The sequence below is a fragment of the Capsella rubella genome, unplaced genomic scaffold (assembly GCF_000375325.1).
Source record: "Capsella rubella cultivar Monte Gargano unplaced genomic scaffold, Caprub1_0 scaffold_1, whole genome shotgun sequence".
Taxonomy (NCBI): domain Eukaryota; kingdom Viridiplantae; phylum Streptophyta; class Magnoliopsida; order Brassicales; family Brassicaceae; genus Capsella; species Capsella rubella.
The window spans coordinates 13,806,930-13,820,588 of NW_006238923.1; the positions used below are offsets into that span (position 1 = coordinate 13,806,930).

The 13,659-nt window shown below is 39.3% G+C and overlaps 1 non-coding gene across 1 annotated transcript; it reads left to right on the top strand.

The window, feature by feature from the left end:
* Positions 1-543: 543 nt before the first annotated feature.
* Positions 544-647, top strand: LOC111828809. Its single transcript, XR_002832569.1, has one exon. It is a non-coding gene; the product is annotated as a small nucleolar RNA R71 (small nucleolar RNA).
* The last annotated feature ends 13,012 nt before the right edge of the window (positions 648-13,659 follow it).

Below are 13,659 nucleotides of genomic sequence, written 5' to 3' on the forward strand. Positions count from 1 at the left end.
CGTGAGATGGTGTCGAGCGACACCTGCTGTGCAAGTGCGGTTTCATCATCGTCACTTGTTTCCTTCTCCCAAACATTATCTCCATCGTCACTGGTAAGAAGAATTTCCATAGGTTCTGACGAAACTGTTGGTGCCTTTCTGACCATACCTATTGTTGTACCAGCTACCCTATGTGTTACCAAACTTCTGACCTTGATACCCAGCACCATTGTCGTAGTTCACGCCTTCTTCTTCATCCGCACTTGGTTCAACTGCCTCAACCTCAGCAGCAAACTTAACAGTCTTCTTGGAAACAAGAAGGTTATGCACTAAATTGAGCTTTGCCTTAACTTTAGCGAGTTGAACACTATCCATGTTTTCAGCTAGCTTCTTCCTCTCAAAATCAGCGACTTTAGTACTGTTGCTGGAAGCTAAGTTCTCAATCAGTTTGGTGGCTTGATCTGGAGACCTTGTGTGTAGTTACTGTTGCTAGCAGCATCCAAAGCCATCTGGAACCTCCAATCCAATCCTCTATAGAAAATGCCCAAAAGCTGAAATTTGTCATACCCGTGGTGTGGACAATCTCTCTGATAACCCTTAAAACGCACCCAAGCAGCCTTGAAAGCCTCTGAGATCCCTTGAGAAAAGGTAGAAATCTTTTTCCGCAAATCCTGTTGAGATCAACTAGGCCTAGGGATATTCTCAGGAAATTCAGAATTGCAAATATAGAATTGTCAAGATTTATAAAGCACCGTTCTTGAACTCAAATCACAAAAATATAATCAATCAACTTTCGTTGCAAAGACTATCTATGTCTAGAACCCTAAATTCCAAATCTCTTTGCAAATTTATAAGTTTAAGACATGCATTTAATTCAGGTTTGATAAATTCACAAAATCCCTAAACCAAATCTCTTTGCGAATAGGTATTTTGCTCATCTAGATTATTTTCAGGAAATCAATAACACTTTCGCGTCTACTAATTAACCTAAGATCAGATTCTAGGTTGCTTTCACTACTCTAGAACAAATTAACCACAATCTAGATGAAGAACTCTATAGATTCAAACCTAACAATCTAACAACCTAACAATTCATGAATTCCTTTGAAAACCCTAAACCTAAAAGGAAATCTACTCAGACATGGTGAATGAAACAAGCATGATGAATAAAATAGATATCATTAAAGAAAGTAATAGAAGAAGTAAAGGAGTTTTGAATCTTCTCTGAAGGAGGTTTTGATTATTCTCTCCCAGCTCTCTACAAATCTCTCTCTCTCCTAAAATAAAGCTTAAGTCAAAACAAAACCCTAAAAACTCAATATATATGTCTTAACCACGAACTGGGATTAATTGCAAATAAGGGAAACTTCTGGGCCAAATCTGCAAATCTTCTAAACTTCAATTAAGCGTGAATTTCAATTGCCGTCAGATATTGGTGTCGATCGACACCAGAAGTTATGACGCTCGACACTCACACCAAATATGCTCTTCCGGTACGTTCCTTCGGCACATCTTCTCCAAATGCTCCCAAATGCTCCAAAAACCTCCAATCCATGCCAAATAGCTCCTAATCCTGAAATGATTCAAAAAGACTCGAAAACACTATAAAAGCTCTATAAATAAGACTTATATCATGGACAAAAACCCGTAAAAACCATGATATATCACCTTTGGTCGAGTAGTTTGTCGTTTAAACGGTGTTGAAATTTGAGGAGCGAGCGATGGTGACAAACCTTGCATGGATGCTTCTTCAGTCGATTGGAGGAGGTGCGATAATCAAGTGGTGTACACGACAGTGAATTCAAGAAAAACAGGTCGAGTGATGAGCGGATTTGGTCAAGTGAGTTACAGATATGTGAGTCGATTTTTTGAAAGTGATTGAAAGGAATGAAAGATCGAAAAACATGAAGAAACTCTAGTGATGAAAAATTTGGTGGTCGAGTGAGTGAGAAAGTAAGGATAAAGTTTGTGTGGTCGATTAGATAAGAGATTTGGTGATGGGTCGAGTGGTGTGGGGTGTAATATATTAATCTTGTTTCCTTTTTTTGTCTCTCGATCCATTTATGCTCGAACCTGAAATTCTTGTGATTCTCCTTCTCATCGCTTCATACTCTATCCTTATCCCCGAGTGACAGTCCTAATATCTCAATTTTCATATCATTTTATGCCCGAACCTCATTCATAAAATCATTACCAACACAAAACTAAAAACTAAAATCAAAATAACAAGATTCCTAAACAATATTTACAAGGATACCTGTGGGAATTCCTCCAAAGTAAGCTTGTTTAAAGTCACTGAGCTTAACTTTTCATGCCTTTTTAGGCTTTTGGAGGTTCATAGAGGGGCATAGAGGACCCCATGTAGTGTCTCTTGATATACTAAGTACTTCTTAACCCCGTAACCATTCTCAATGAACTCGATACCATCCTTGTTCAGGAGAGTGATCGAACTAAATGGCATAACTTCTTTGATCTCAAACAGTCCAGACCACATAAACTTAAGGTTTCCATGAAATAGAACCCTACCTGATGGCTCCAACGAACATGGAAAAGCTAAAGAGGCAACAAAAAAAGTTCTGATTAAGGGTTTTCTTAGGAAAAGTACTTCACTGTGGGGAGGTCTAGTGTTGTTTGTGAGAAAGAAGGATGGTTGTTTTATGTTTTTTATCGATTACCGAGGATTGAACTAGGTCATAGTAAAGAACAAGTATCCTCTACCGCGGATTGATGAGTTGTTTCATAAGTTGAGAGGGGCTACTTGGTTTTCTAGATTGACTTAGTGTCAGATTATCATGAATTCATGAGAGAGGAAGTGGATGTTCAGAAGACGGCTTTTGGGACGAGGTATGGACACTACGAGTTTGTGGTTATATTATTTAACTTGACGAATGCAATTGTGGTGTTTATTAGGCTGGTGAATTACGTGTTTCAATAGTATCTAGACAATATTTTGGTGTACTCTAAAGTGGTTAGGAGCGAGGTTCATTTACAACAGTGTTGGAGAAGCTGCAGGAGCAAAATTTGTATGTTAAGTTGAGCAAGTATAGTTTCCGACATCAGGAGGTTGGTTGGTCAAAATGATCTTAGCGGAGGGGGTTTATATAGCAACTGAGAAGATTAAGGCCATCAGAGATTGGCCAAGGCCGAAGAATTCTAGTGAGAGCCGGAGTATTCGCGGGTTAGCAGGCTATTACTAGAGATTCTTCTAGGGTTTTGCAAGTATGGCTCAGGTGATGACTAATCTAACAAGTAGGGATGTTCTTTTGTGTGGTCCCTGGAGTGTGAGTAGATATTTGTACACTTGAAGACAATGTTGACTAGTACTCTCGTGTTGGTGTTACCGGAGCAGGGCGACCCCTTTGTGGTGTACACAAATATGTCGAGAGTGGGTCTCAGGTGTGTGTTGATGAAGAAGGGTAAGGGGTTTGCATAGGCTTTGAGGAAGTTGAGGAAGCATAAGGGCAATTATCTTACTCAAGACTTGGAGATGGCTACAATGGTTGTTGCCTTGAAGATTTGGAGGTTTTACATTTATGGCGACAGAGTTCAGGTGTTGACAGATCCTCAGAGCCTGAACGTGGTGGCAAATTATGATAAGGATATGGAGGCTTTGGTTAGTGAGATTATCACGTTAAGTTTGTGTGTTATTAACCATTGGGTTTGGAGGCTGCTAATGAGGTATATCTTCTTACGAGAGTGCGATTGGCTCAAGTGAAGGATGCTTATTTCGTTAATGCTTTTAAGGATACTAGTTCGGAGTATTTGGTATCTACTAACGGGACAATTCTTGTTCATAGGCGGGTTTGGTTTGGATAAGGGATTGAGGCGAGAGATCCAGAGCAAGGCACATACTAGAATGTTTTATGTTCATCCAGGTGAGACTAAGATGTATTGGGATCTCAAGCGGTATTATCACTAGGTCGAAATGAAAAAGGATGTCGTTAACTGGGTCGCAAAGTGCAATGTGTGCCAGTTGGTGAAGGAAGAGCATCAAATACCGAGCAGGTTCTTATAGAGTTTGCCTATTCACGAGTGGAAGTGGAATATGATCACGATAGACTTGGTGGTGAGATTGCCGGTTTCTCGTTTAAGGATGCTAGTTAAGTTATTGTAGACCGGTTGAGTAAATATGCTCATTTTCTCTCCATTAAGAAAACCGATAGATTAGTAGTTTTGTCTAAGAAGTATGTGCATGATATAGTGACGCTTCATGGAGTTCTGACTAGTATTATGTGAAACCGGGATTCAAAATTCACTTCTTCGTACTAAAAGGTTTCCAGAAGGAGTTGGGACTAGCTAGATTGATGTCGTGGAGCAAAGTATTTGTAATGGAAGACAGTGGACGTGATATTTGGCTTGGCGTTAGTTTCTTAGTCGACGAGCAAGAGAAGAAAGCAGTCGTGTGTTATAGGAAATGTATATACCAGGACAAGAACCAACCAAGCTCTAATAAACCAATTGATTATAACACTAGGAGGGTAATAAATCCACCCAAATGGATTTTTAAGTAAAGACAAAGCTTACATGTCAGCTATTCTTTGTCACTTATGTTATAAGTTTTGGAATTTAGGGATCAATAAAAGTCCACATAAATTTAATTTTGGGGAGAAAATATAAAGAAAAAAATTGATGAATGGTTTGGCCATTTTATCAGACTTTTTGATTGATAAATTCGTTTTATTCTACATGTAACATAAATTTGTGATTTTAAAATTTATGTGTCATTGTTCAAAGATTATATTTTGGGATATCGTATAAGTTTTGCCTAATTTATCTTATGAGGAGGGAAAAAAAGTCTCACCCTTCCTCCAACTTGATCTTGAACTTTTAACAACTTCAATATAAACCAAATAGGAAAAGGAAGAGTTATGTAAAAAATTCAACAAGATATCTATATAACTTCTTCTATATATATATACACGAAAATACTAGGGAATAAGATTAAGAAAGAGAAACTTCACAGGCGTATCTTAGTCTTTGAATATTTGGTGGGTTACCATGTCGGATCTTCCACGTGATTTGTTACAAGAAATAATATGTTGTGTTCCGGCCACATCTCTAAAACGTATTCGATCTTCTTACAAACAATGGAATCGTTTGTTAAACGACAAGAAGTTTTTAAGGAAGCACTTTGATAAAGACGCTAAACATTATACGGTTCTCTTGCTAACACATGAGTCTAGGATTTGTTTGCTGAATGTAAGTTTCCATAATGGAATTCCTAATTCTCTAGAGGTTACCTGGGATGAACTTAGTTTAATTGATCAATCTACGTCACATCTTCAAAATCTAGAAGACGAGTAATGGCATGGCTCCTTATGAGGCTTTGTATGTATGGTCATGCAAGACACAGTTATGTTGGACCCAAGTGAGGGAGGGGGTGGGTGAGGAGCAGATTTGGTGCGATTTTTGCTTAGGAAACTACAGAAAAGATCCATATTTTGAAGCTGAACATGAGAAAAGCTCATATCAGAAGAAGAGTTATGCTGGTAACAGGCGAAAAAGAGTTTAAGTTTAAGGTTGGAGATAGGGAGTATCTCAAGATGGCTATAATGTGGGGTCCTTAAAGGTTCCTTATTGAGACTTTGTTGAATCCGAGTATATGGGTTCTTTCAGGATTGTAGAGCAGGTCGGCCCAATGGCGTATCGGTTGAAGTTACCCTGAAGAAATGCTTGCATAAGGATAATGAGGTGTTGGCTAAGATTCCTGTAGATCTTCAGCCCAACTTGACTTTGGATGTGCGACCAGTAAGGGTTCTCGAGAGGAGGATCAAGGAACTTTGGGGTAAGAAGATTCTTTTGATAAGGGTTTGGTGCGACTATTGATATATTGATACAAGATTGGAATCACTCAAACTTTAGATCACTTGATGATCAAGAGATTTCAAGCTTAGCTTGCGGAAGTTGGAATTCACGAGCTGGCTCTGAAGCACTCTCTCGTGAATCAAGGGGTGGTACAGGGGATAGTTCAGGTGATTGAGTCGCTCAATCAATGGGATAATCGACTCACTCGATTAATGGACAAATGAAGGATGTTGAATCACACAACAAACTTAATCCGCAGATTTCTAAATAACTAAGTGACTCACTCACAAAGTACTAAAGAACAACAATGACAAAGACTCAAACTTTGACAAGAAGAATACTTTTTATTACTTTAAACTGATCAAGGGTAATTACAAATGAATAATCTGATGAGCTTATATAGGCTCAGCTACACGTCCTACTACTGAAAAATAAGAAACAAATCGCAACAATTAATGAAAATATTGTCGTTGGACCATTTAAGTGTCGAATCGGTCCAAGTAAGGCAAGTGAGGTGTGCCTTGTATCTCGTCAACTTGAGGTAGTTATGACGTCTTAGACGGTTCTTTTGCACTTGGAGATGCTGTATCACGCACATGAACTTAATAGGAAAGAGTCATTGTGCATTGAGGATGATCGAAACCAAAAAATGCGACTAGTAATATGATTGAATCCTCTTCATCCGAAGGCTATTATTGTGCGTGAATATCCTCCACATATTCTATGATGGCTGTAAAGGTTCTCCTGGTTTCCTTATGTAGCTTTGAGACACGTCCATATGAAGGTAAATGAGAGTTTCCTTATCTTGCTCCAAGTAGATCAATGGCCTTGATTCAAAGGGTGGTTTAGACTTTGGTCTTCTCTTGGGCTGTTCTCCAAGGGCTGGGGTCTTGTGGTGAATCCAATGATTCCGTGGGCTCCCTTCAAGGCTGATCCAAGTGTTAAAAGACTTCAAATCCTCACAGATAGCAATCTGGTCAGTTTAGCCAGCCGGTCAGCGAGTAGTTCAGCATGCTTGTCAGCGAGTAGTTCAGCATGCTTGTCAGCGAGTAGTTCAACATGCTTGTCAGCGAGTAGTTCAGCATGCTTGTCCGCGAGTAAATCATAATGTACATCAGCTATCATTTTTGACTCATATGGATGTTGAATGATTCCTTGATAATGATACTAGGGTTTTACTACCAATTACCCTAATCTAGAAGGGAACAAAGGAATCTAACTTAAACACTCTAGCAAACTAACATTCTCCACCTAGTCTATCCCATCCTCAAGAACCTAACACTACTAAGACACATAAATCATGTTAAACATCATAAACCGATAAATCTTCAAAACATGCATAATAATAAAGATGACGGGAAGTTAAACAACAATGATTCCAGAACTAAGTGCAAAATTTTAGTAACTTAAAACAAATATCAATTACAATTTTCTGGATTGTTTGGTGGCTAACAACAAAAACCTATGGGTAAAAACTTGATCCCTTGGGCAATGCCAAAAGAGACCTATTTATAGCAATGTTTGGGCAAAACTTAAAAAATAAAACGACAAAGTAAAAAACGGTTTAAAAGTTGTAGTGACTCAGTTAGTCGAGTGAGCGTGTCGAGTAACACATAATTTCTTCTCTACATTATTACAGCTTACTCGACCATGTATCTCGAGTGAGCGTGTCGAGTGATCTTTGAAATCATTTGCTACTCCTTTGCTTTGCTCGATCGTTTCACTCGAGTGTGTGCATCAAGTGACAGGTGATTCTGCTTCGCGTCCCATCGCTCACTCGCTCTGCTACTCGATCGTGTACGTCTGTTGTTCACTCGATCGTCGATGTATTTGCAATGTATCTGGCTGCTTACTCAATCATCCTACTCGATCGTGTGCCTGTCGAGTGATACTTGTTCCCTGCTTTGCGCTGCATATGTGCTTAATACCTGAAACACTCCAAATATGCAGAATGTATGCAAGACATGCATGATATGCATAAAACCTACCTAAGTATGCAAAACATGCAGAAAGTGATCAATATGATGCGAATCAGCAAGTGAATTATGTTGAAAAGATGATGAATACATGCTCAAAAAGTGATGAAATACAGTCTTATCAACTCCCCCAAACTTAGTATTTGCTTGCCCTCAAGCAAAGCAAAGAGAAACAAAGTGGAAGATAGGTTTGAAAATGGGGTCTCAGAACCCGTAACTTGCAAGATAGAGCAGTTAAAATCAGTGTCCTAGTTACCAAGTCTTTGATGCTTGCTGAGAGAACTTTACTTAAAGACTTTAGAAAAACTCATCAAATCCAGAACTAATTCTATCCCTTGATCTACACATGCATTCAAATCATTCATTCCTTTTAACATTCATTACTCAAGAATATGAATCTGGTTGTCCAAAGCTTAACAAACTCACTTGGTTAGGTAGAAAAAGTTTTTCAGAATCAAGAGGGTTTAAACAATTTCAAGACAAGGATCTCTCAATGAATGGATTGAGCTTTAAGGAGAATGCTAATTGTGAGGACCAACAAATACATATAGGAATAAAACCTTGACTACCCAATGGTTCCCAATTGCTTATTCCTAATCATCTAAACCCGAATGATCCTTATGTCTACCCTTCAACATCATCCCCAATTTTCTTTTTGCCTTAGGAGAAGTTTCTTATCAATACTAGTGGATAGGAGATTTTTTCCTTACTATGGTTCTATTTTCTTCTTATGTTATAAGACATCGAAACTTTTTCTCTTCTTTTACATCCCAGAACCATTCTCTGTATATCATGCTATCCCCATAAAAATCAATAACTAGAGTATAAACTTCTTAAAAACCATTATCCTCCTAAGGACACAACTTTTTCTGTTTCTCTTCTTTCTTTCCACAATCATTCCAATCTCAAACGTAAGTAAGAATCCAGACCTAGTCCTATCTGATTTGAAAGTGTAAATCATAACTACTCAAGATTTTAATCTTGTCGGCTCATACCTAACACGTTCTCCCCAAGCATAATCCGGTAAAAGACCTACCACTCAACAATTATCAATTGGCTTTAAAGAAAAGGATATGCAGTGGGTAAGGCAAACTGATCAAAAGAAAGATCAGCTACTTGGATCAACAAGAATTGTTGAAGGAGGAATATGATCCAAATATGTATATGGTGTTCATGAGTATGCAAGCAAAACACAACCAGATAATTGCAAGTCAAGATTAAGTTCTTATAAGGTAAGGAATGAGATCAGATCACAACATGCTTCAACCAAGTTCAAGAATGCTCTTCATGAATTCAAACCTTGTGTAATGAAAATTTGAGAGATGGTTTGAGAATCAAACAAACAAAAGTATGAAAATGCAATGGTATATACAGATGAAGGTTTGTAGTGGTACCTTACTAAAAATAGCAGTCCACATATGCGGTAATGGACTCGCTTGTATAAGCGCCTGGTGCAGGCTGCGCAGGAGGACGTCCTGCGAAGTAGTATCTACAAATGTTGTGGTGGTGGAGGCTTACTCATGAACTTACTCATGAAGCTCTTCATCTTTGACTTCATAGATCGTATGGCCTTGTCTTGCAGCATATTCCACTTTTGTAGTGTACTAATACTCGTGTGAGCCTCTATCAAGCTCTTACCTTGTCAAGGCGTTGTGTAGTCCTTGAAGTGGTACCTCTCTGGTCTTTACTTGTCTGAATCCTCTTCCATCTGATCATCCTCTTTCTCAGATATCTCCATCGCTTCCTCACCATCTGTTGTGTAGAGAACCTCTTGAGGAGGTGCGAACTCAATGTTGCTTCCTTCTAGTATCCTAGTGAAGGCTTTGAGTTCTACAGCTGTGCGAAACCATTCGTCACCAGGTACTGGGTGAGTGATGTAGTACATATATAACCCGTTTGCGTATCTCCTAATGCAACCATTGAGCTTGCCTCAAGTTCTAGATGTCTATGAATCTTGGTGCAATAAGCTCTAAACTCAGCGGGATGCTACAACCCTCCCATGCACATAACGCCTTGAGTTCTAAAGCTGTTCAACTTCACTACCCAAGTTCTGTAGTTGAGTAGTTAGTGCAACATAGTGAATGAGGGTGATGTATCAGCTGTATCACCTCCTAGTAGTGTCCCATCTGCTGCGGTTAACAAGATATCCTTAAGGGCAAGATCAATCGTCTCCAACTCCCTGTTGATCAGTGTCCCTGTTGTCTCCCTTGCGAAGAGCACGTTCAAAATTGATCGATGGAAGTAACGAATAACTGGACTTCTGATGTGGTTGCTCTTGGTCCTAGATGAAGCAAACTTCTTCACATTCTCAATTGTTTCCCAAAGAGCCAACAACTCATCCCTATCAATCTTCTGCCCAGTCCATGTCCCATTAGGAAATCCAAACAAACCCTCCAGCTCTCTGATGGTCAGGAAATACTCATGATCATGGATAGTGAAGGTGATGTATCCCAATCCTCCATCTAACTCTATGTTTGGATCATCCTCATAAAGATGTATACCAAGCGTACAGAGGAATTGTGTGATCTCCTATCTGTATACGTTGCGCAGACTAGTCATGAGTGTGTGGAGATGACAATGCTTGAACATATACTCGACATAATCAGAGATAGCCAGTTCATCCATTGTCTCCTGGCAAGGAAATCTCGTGCCCTAAAAATCATGTTGCTAAAACAGCTTGTAGTACCTCTCGGGGCTAACCACTTCTATGTGTTCTTCTTCTGCATAGACTTGCGAGCTGGGACAGGTGGATGCTCTTCGAGCTCAAAATCACTGTCTTCATCTTGCAGCTCCATTGGTTTCTTACCCGAAGACTTATTGACTCTACCTCTTATCTCCTCATCACTCGATTTTCTCACTCACTCGACTGAAGATGTTTGGGGAATTGATTTCATGGGACCGTTCAACCCTCCATCAAATGGCAACGTCTACATTCTAGTCGCAGTTGATTATGTTTCAAAATGGGTTGAAGCCATTGCAAGTCCCACCAATGATCACAAGGTTGTTCTGAAACTGTTCAAAAGCATCATCTTTCCCAAATATGGAGTACCGAGAGCAGTGATCAGTGATGGTGGTACCCATTTCGTCAACAAGGTTTTTGAAAGCATGTTGAAGAAATATGGTGTAAAGCATAAGGTGTCTACAGCGTACCATCCCCAGACCTGTGGACAAGTTGAGGTCTCTAACAAGCAGATAAAATGAATCTTTTCAAGAGTTGTTGGGGCTTCGAAGAAAGATTGGTCTACCAAGTTGGATGATACTCTAAGGGCGTATAGGACAGCTTTCAAGACACCAATAGGAAGGACGCCTTTTCAGTTGGTGTATGGTAAAGCATGTCATCTCCCTGTGGAGATTGAGTATAAGGCGCTTTGGACTATCAAGCTTCTGAACATGGATATTGATGCAGCCCAGGCAAAGAGAGTTCTTGACATCCATGAACTTGAGGAAATCAGACTTGATGCTTTTGAAAGTTCCAAAATTTACAAGGAGATAACCAAAGCTTTCCATGACAAGAGGATTGTTGTTAAGGAGCTTAAGGTTGGAGATCACGTCTTGCTGTTCAATTCCAGACTTAAGCTGTTTCCTGGAAAGCTCAAGTCTAGATGGTCTGGACCATTTAAAACCAAGGATGTTTTGCCATACGGTGCAATCACTCTCCTGAACAAGGATGGCAACGAGTTCACTGTGAACGGTCAACGTGTCAAGCGTTACCTAGCTAATCAAGAGACACCAGAGGGGTTCTCCATGCCTCTCTATGAGCCTCCCAAAGCCTAAACGGCATAAACAATCAAGCTTATTGACTTTAAACAAGCTCACTTGGGAGGAAGTCCCATAGGATTTTTTGTGTTTTTGATTTTTGTTTTTGGCTTTCTGTTGGTCAGAATTTCAAATAGATGGAGTAATGCAAAACAGAGTAACGTGCGAATGCAGAATCGAATATGACAAAGTGAAAAACATAGAGTGGGAGATAATTATTTGGGTGTGATCTTGTCAAGTGAGTAAAAAAAAAAAAAAAAAAAAAAAAATCTCACTCGCTCAACTCATCCTACATCCAAACCACACATATCTTATCTTCACTCACCCATCCTTCCCACCTTTCACTCAATTTCATCATTCAACCCTCTTCACTCGAGCTCACCACTCTTTCACACGACCAACGAATCCACTCGAACGTTCTCGTCGTTACTAGACGAAGGAACCACGAACATCATGTCCTCTTCGCGCGACTGGATTTCGGCTCTACATCACTCTATTCTTTCTCACTCGACCGGCTCACTCGACGATCGTCTCCGCAGCGAAAGTGTCAACAAAACCCTAAAAACTCAATATATATGTCTTAACCACGAACTGAGCTTAATTGCAAATAAAGGAAATTTCTGGGCCGAATCTGCAAATCTTCTGAGCTTCAATTAAGCGTGAAATTCAGTTGCCGTCAGATATTGGTGTTGATCGACACCAGAAGTTGTAACGCTCGACACTCACACCAATTATGCTCTCCCGGTACGTTCCTTCGGCACATCTTTTCCAAATGCTCAAAAAAAACTCCAATCCATGACAAATAGTTCCTAATCCTGAAATGATTCAAAAAGACTCGAAAACACTATAAAAGCTCTATAAATAAGACTTATATCATGGCCAAAAACCCGTAAAAACCATGCTATATCACCTTTGGTTGAGTAGTTTGTCGTTTAAACGGTGTTGAAATTTGAGTAGCGAGCGATGGTGACAAACCTTGCATGGATGCTTCTTCAGTCGATTGGAGGAGGTGCGATATTTACAAGGATGCTTGTTTAAAGTCACTGAGCTTAACTTTTCATGCCTTTTTAGGCTTTTGGAGGTTCATAGAGGGGCATAGAGGACCCCATGTAGTGTCTCTTGATATACTAAGTACTTCTTAACCCCGTAACCATTCTCAATGAACTCGATACCATCCTTGTTTAGGAGAGTGATCGAACTAAATGGCATAACTTCTTTGATCTCAAACAGTGCAGACCACATAAACTTAAGGTTTCCATGAAATAGAACCCTACCTTATGGCTCCAACGAACATGGAAAAGCTAAAGAGGCAACAAAAAGAGTTCTGAGTAAGGGTTTTCTGATACTAGGATTTTTCTATCAATTACCCTAGAGTACTATCATGTCATTGTAGTACAATAGGTATCAATCCAATCAGGTGTGATGCTAGCAATCAAGATATATCAGAGATGATTAAGTCAAGCAAGCATAAATGATTTTTGGTTTTCAGCGATCCTAAGCGAACATGTTAAACATGCAATAAATGTAAAGCTGTAAAACATAGACTACCATGCATAAACTAAAACGTAACGATTATTGATACTGGCAAGAAAACAAAGCAGACCAAGTAAATAACAAGAGAATTAAACAGAAAGCACAAATGGATAGAAGATCCCGAGGATGAGGTTATTGATGTAGGTGGAGTATGCTAATCTACTTCGAGTGTTTATCAAACTGCAAACATTCTAATCCCTAGACAATGAACTTCTAATACTAGTCAATCCAATCTCTTGGCAGAAACTATCAAGTTTACAACACTTCCTAATCTCAATTCTCATTGATGAAACATGCAGTAAACAGGCATAAAGAAACAGCTCATTAATATCAATAAACATCTTAGACAACCAAACTCTGGGGCTAAGCATGTAAATCTCTGGCACTAGTTGGTTCAGACATTTCATCATATACCTTTCGGGTATGAAATGTTTATGACCCAGTTCCAATTGATCAGAGAAGAACTAGCTAATAAAACTCTTGTCCAGAAGGGAAACAAAACGAATCTAACATAAACACTCTAGCAAACTAACATCCTCCACCTAATCTATCCCATCCTCAAGAACCCTAACACTACTCAGACGCAGAAATCATGTTAAACATCATGAAA